The sequence below is a fragment of the Tupaia chinensis genome, unplaced genomic scaffold, assembly GCF_000334495.1.
Source record: "Tupaia chinensis unplaced genomic scaffold, TupChi_1.0 Scaffold000263_1, whole genome shotgun sequence".
Lineage (NCBI taxonomy): Eukaryota > Metazoa > Chordata > Mammalia > Scandentia > Tupaiidae > Tupaia > Tupaia belangeri.
The window spans coordinates 2004008-2010801 of NW_006159743.1; positions in this window are offsets into that span (position 1 = coordinate 2004008).

Here is a 6794-nt window from a genome sequence, read left to right on the forward strand (position 1 = left end):
TGGGGGGGCGACGGCGGCACCTGCCACCGCCTTGGCGCGGGTCCCGGGGGGAACGTGCTGAGCCCGGGAGGGCCCGCGCAAGTCTCGCCGCCGGTCGCAGCCATGGCGCGGGGCCGGGGGGCGCCTGTTCATACATATCTTGAGGAGTCAGATAAATGAAAACATAAACATGAAGTGACTGCAATGTAAGGGGCAGAACTGTCTTTGTGACTTGCAATTAGCACCCAATTTGAATGGCAAAGTTACCGTGCCAGACTCCAGGATTCCTTAACTAGCAACTAAAAGTATTGTCAATAGAGATGGTTTACACCAGACAACATTGCTCATTTAGCCTTCAGAGTTTAAGAGAGTAAACCTTATCCTACATGTTTGGTGTGAGGAACAAGGAGATAAATGAAATTAGTTAAAATGTCTTTCGCTTGTTTTTGTTTGTTAGTTTAATTCTTTCATGAAATTGTTCTTGCATACATGGGAAAGAAGGGGTGGGGGGTCAGGACCCTGGACAGTGTCTCATCACACTGTGAAACCCCCATGGCTTTCCAGCTAATCAGAATCTTGAGCATGCACCTGTGCCCAGTGTGTTTCAGACTGTCTCAGGATCCAAACCTGCTGTCAGCCATGTGGCTTCCAGTACTGCAGATCAGCACAATACCATGTGCACCACTGAGGCTGGGCCAAAATGATCTCTTTTAGAAACCAAAATGCTCAGGACAGTAACATTCCTGAGGTACTTAGGACTCTTGAAAAGCAGGGAACCCATATTCATGGACCAGTGCCAACTTTATATCATCTGTTCTCAAAACTCTCTCTCAGGTGGCTTTGATCCCCTAGGGAGTGCATTTAAACATACTTCACAAGATCTAGTTCCAAGATCTGACTTTTAAAACAGGAGCCTGAGCAATACTGTTTATTTATTTAATTTTTAGTTTTTTGCCATAGGGTATATGCACTCATGGTTTGCTAAAGAGAGACAGAGACAGAAAAAGTGAGAAATCACCCCCAGGGGGGCATGGTCACACCACAATCCCTTCTTCTCCATTCTCCTCTTGGGATTTTGAGAACACACTCACATGCACCTGTGCGATTTTCAAGCCGCTTGCGTTCGGGACTTAACCCATGGTCAGACATATGGGAATCCAGCGCCTTAACCACCATGCCATCTGCTGGCCCAATACTCTGTTTAACTTAACATTCACTTTAAAGAAGAAATCCGGGTCCTAGAAAGGCAGATTTTGTAGGATCATCCAATGACCATAAGTCAATTAAGAGAAAATATACCAGAGGTCACAACTCTCCCTCATGCCCCGACCACAGCCTAAAAGGTCGGTCTGCTGAAAGGCATGTGGGAAAACAGCCACCGCACAGTGGTGGAAGTGGTGCCTGTGGGAGTGGGGTGGCGCTGATGGTACTGTGATCACTGCCTTCCTGATGGACCCTCGCTCCTCTTGCTTGAATGGGTCAGTGAACCCTTTGGAGAATCCAATGAGTTAATGAGTCCAGTGAACCAGACTCCCTATATAGTGAAGAGTTGCAGCCCTGATGTCACAAACTACATGCCAACCCATGGAAGAGAGACACTGATGGTCATAAAATGGGATTGGCCAAAACACTGACATAGCTCAAAACACATGGACACTACTGACACTGGGTCAGATTGGGCAGAGACTCAGGCCTTTTTTTTTTTTTGAGAAGTTTTTGCTATAGGGCACGTGTGCTTGCCGGAAAGACGGAGAGAGACAGAGAGACAGAAAGCGAGAAATCACCCCCCAGAGAGGATGGCCACGCTGCAATCCCTTCTCCTCCATTCTCCTCTCAGGATCTTGGGCACACACGCACACGCACCCGGCATGAGTTTAAGCCACCGGGTCCAGGACTCAAACCGCGGTCAACTACGTGGGAGTCCAGCAACATATCCATTACGCTAACTGCTGGTCCCGGCCTTTTTTGTTAATAGTTCTTTTGGCTTATTATTGTAGCTCACACCAGAAAGCTCTTAGGTGGCATGCCAGGAGAAAATGGATGGAAATACTGCATTCAAGGGAAACAATGAAGATCATGATGTAGCAGCAGGATGCTGCAGAGGGAAAGGGAGGTTAGGTAGGAACGTGGGACACCATTCCTGCCCTTCAGACAAATCTTACTCAATGGTCTGATATCTTCCAAAGGGGTGTGCTGTCAGAAAGCATATATGAAGCCATTTGCTACAGCAACACAGTGTCCAGGAATGTACTGTTAGGTCACAGCGCGAAGCAGACACTCTTCTAAAAGTCAGCCCATTTGATGGTAGACATGGCTGGCATCAATAAAAGTACCTTAGTGAGTTCAGGCTGCTAGAATGAGATGCCAGAGGCATTTGTGGTAGTATATACAGCAAAAGTTTATTTCTCATGGTTCTGGAGGCCAGAAGTCCAACTATAGGTGCCAACATGGTTGGGTTCTTGGTGAAGGCTTGTTCTTGGCTTGTAAAATGCTGCCTTCTTACTCTTCCTGGGAAAGAAAGCTCTCTGGCATCTCTTCCTCTTTTTATAAGGGCTCCAATCCCATCGTGAGGGCTCTACACCCATGACCTCACCTAAACCTAATCATCTCCCAAAGGCTCCATCTCCTAATACCATTACATTAAAGGTCAGGTTTTCAAAGTAGGAACTTTGGTGGGGAGTGCAACACATCAACATTCAGTTCATAACTTTTTTTTTGGAGATTTTTTTTTGTTTTTTCTTTTGCACGTGCGCTTGCCAGAAAGAGAGAGAGAGACAGAGAGACAGAAAGTGAGAAATCACACCCCCCCGGGGGAGGGGGCTGGGGGGATTGCCACATCACAATCCCTTCTCTTCCATTCTCCTCTCAGGATCCTGGGCATGCATGTACATGCACCCGGTGTGAGTTTAAGCCACCAGGTCTGGGACTCGAACTGCGGTCAACCGCATGGGAGTCCAGCGACATAGCCATTATGCTAACTGCTGGTCCCCAGTCCATAACTTCTTTTAGCCATGAAACAAGCTCTCCACATTACTGTCAACCATACTGCCCCTCTGGACCTGCCCTTTTCCAAGGTGGGTTTAGGGGATGCTCTCTATCCCTGTCCTGCTTTAATCAAATACCAGGGCAAAGTCTTCTATAAGGATATTTAAGAATGTGGCCATTCTTGTTTCTCAGCTGCTGTGACCTAGAGCATATGCCTGGAAGGGTCATGAGTTTGGGCTGGAGATGGCCTGCTGTCTTTCCATCAGGGCATAGTCAGGAAGTGAGTGCTGGCTGCATGAGGTTCACTGCCAGGAAGACCTTGGTGATAAAATGCTGATTGTATCAGCAGCCCAGTGACGAAAGAGGCAGTTACATTATAGAGGATGTCACTCCTCAGTCTTCATGAAAATCACAGCAGCTACTTTTCTTACCAGTCTGAGCCTGACTAGGTTCCCCTGTTGCCCTCTATTTCCTTTGAAGGCAAGAAGAAAACTGATGAGAATTTCAGAGCAGGAGATTTGGATCACTTCCACAGAATTCAAGACAAACTTCTCCTGACCCAGACTTCCTTCCATGAAAATGAAGGTCCACAAGCTTCTCAACCATGACTGCAAAATTCCAGTCCTCTGGGAATTCAATTCTAGGCTCCTGAGTTAGTGGACTCAATGCAGTAGCAAGGTGATGCTCCTTTCTCCTTTCCTGGATTTCAAAGTGAAGTTATTCCCTTGTGCTTCCCAGTGTTCCTGGTGCCAGAATGAAGTCATCCATAAGAGAAATGGCCTCTTCCTGGTCGGTCCCATTTATGAGGTCCCACATAAAATCTGGAAGGTCCATCAAGTGCTACCCCTCTCCTCAGCCCCACCTAGGATGCCCAAGTAAAAGCTCAACTTGAAAAGGCAAAGAGATCGTTTAGCCAAGACCTTTTTTTGGGGGGGTTAACCTTTTCCAATATTATTTAAATTTAATTTTAGTAGAGAGTTACTCAACTGCAATGACATAAATGAACATTATACCATTAAAAAATAATAAAATAAAATATATCCCCCACCTTCCAACATGAGCTGTTTTGTTGTTGTTGTTGTTGTTGTTTTCTATAGGGCATGTATGTTCATGAGAGAGAGAGAGAAAGGCAAAGAGAGAGAGAGAGAGAAAGTGAGAAATCACTCCCCTGCACACCCAGTGGGGATAGCCATGCTTCAATCTCTTCTCCTCCAATCTCATGTGTGATTTTTAAGCCACTAGGTCTGGAACTCTAAGAGCACACTTGGCTATGTGGGATCTAGTGTCTTAACTTCCACACCATCAGCTAACTCCATGGGCTGTTATTTTTCCATTAGAATTTTATTATAAAAACTTTCAAACACAGAGAAAAGGTGTCCGTTTTGTACTGAACACCCATATTCCAATAGATAATATTTTCTATTCTTTTTTTAAAATAAATAAGTATATATATATGTGTGTGTGTGTATATATATATATACATACACATACATACGTACATATACTTTTAAATGTTTTAATTTATTTTTATTTCAATTTCTTTTTTACATTCAATCTCATCCAATAGATAATATTTTCTATTCTTTTTTAAATAAGTATATATGTGTGTATATATACATATACATACATATATTTTTAATTTTTTAATTTATTTTTATTTCAATTTCTTTTATACATTCAATCTCATGTTACTTAGGTTACAAAGTTAATATTCCAACATGTGTACATTTCTCATCAGTCTAGTTGACAATATTATAAAGTTATCTTCAATAGATAATAATCCATTTCTTTGTCCCATAAATGCTTTGCTTCTGTATTTTTCTCCTAATGTCCTTCCTCAGACTCTATTCCTTCACCTGCCCTCTTCCCACACTGTATCTGGTATTCACAATCATTTACTAAGTTTCTATAACCTTTAGTCATTTAGTTTCAGCCATAGAGTAGAGATATACAATGTTTCTCCTTCATAGCCTGGCTTGCTCCACTCAGCAATAAATCTTCCATATTCATCCATTTTCTTCAAAAGCCAGAGTCTTGTTTTTTTTGTATGGCTGAGTAGTAGTATTCCATAGAGTATATGTCCCATAATATTTTCTATTCTTATTTTATTATAGATTTATCTAGTCATTCCTCTATTTAATTGTCAATTCATATTTTTGATGCATTTCAAAGTAAGTTGTATACATCGATATACTTTCCCTGAAATACTTCAGTTTTCATAGCATTTAAAGATTTTTTTATAGTTCTTTTTTTTTTTAGGTAAAATTTATAGCCTATATAGTACACAATCTGAATTCTTCAAATAAGCCTGTATATATACAGTGATACCTGTAACCCAAACCCTTATCAAGATACAGAATGTTTCTATTTCAGTCTGCTTTTCTGCTGCTAATGATGGAATGCCAGACTGTGGAATAAAGAATATATTTAGCTCATAATTTTGGTGGTCCGAGGTCAAGGGGCCACATCTGGTAAGGGCCCCCTTATTGGTGGGGACTCTACAGAATTCCAAGATGGCACAGGGCATCACATGATGAGAAAGTGAGATCTTATGCCTGTGTCCATGTGTCTTCTCTCATCTCACTCGCTCTTCTTATACACTCACCAGTATTCAATCATGTAGGCTATATCCTGATACCTTATCTAATCCTAATAACCTCCCTAAAGTCCACCTCTTAATCACACAGTCAAATTATGTTTTCACCTTCTTTTATTTTTTTTTTTGAGAGAGATTTTTTTCTCTAGAGCATGTGTGCGCTCTGTAGAGAGAGACGAGAGAGATAGAGGGACAGAAAGTGAGAAATCACCCCCTGGGGGGATGGCCATGCCACAATCTCTTCTCCTCCATTCTCCTCTCGGGATTTTGGCCATGCATGCACACGCGCCCACTGTGAGTTTTAAGCTACTGGGTCCAGGACTCAAACCGCCGTCAACTATGTGGGAGTCCAGTGATATAATCACTACAGCATCTGCTGGTCTCACGTTTCCACTTTCTTAATACTGCCATGACCAAATTTTAATACATGAATTTTGGGGGAACACATTCAATCCATAGCAGTACCATGACCCTGAAAGTTCTCTCATACCCTTTCTCTGGGCATCTATCTAGAAGCAACCACTGTTCTAATTTTCTTTCTACCACAGATCCATTTTCCTGTTATGAAATGTTATCTAAATAGAACCCATTCAGTATGAAAACTTTTGTGTATAAGGCTTCTGTCACTTAGCATAATGTCTGATGAGACTCATCCAAACTTCTGTATACATTAGTAGCTCATTCCATCTTATTACTGGGTAATATTCCATTGTATGAATATACCGCAGTTTATACATTCATTTCCCTATTGGTGTACACCTAGGCTTCCAATTTTTAACTAGTCTGAATAAAGCTACTAAAAACAATGTTATACAAATCTTTTTATGGACTTATGCTTTCATTCCTCTTGGGTAAAAACCCAGGAGTAAAACTGCTGGCTCATGGGGTTGATGTGTGAATGTTTATTTTACACTATCAGCAGCAATGTAGGAAGTTCTGGTTGTTCCATATCTTCATGAACATTTGGTGTTATCAATTTGTCTAATTTTAGCTCTTCTAGTAGGTGTGAAGTGATTGAAGCTACAATTCTGGCAAATTTTCTGAACTAGAAAAAAATACATGTGTACAAGAATCAAGCGTGATGAGAATACTGGTTGAAGGAAATGTGGAGACGGGCACATGTGACATTAGAGAAGTTCACCTCACCCAGACTTGACCCATACAACCAATGGCTTGAGAGGAGAAGCAGTGGCTGAAAGAGGGTAAAACAAGCAACCAGGTATGTTCTTCAGTT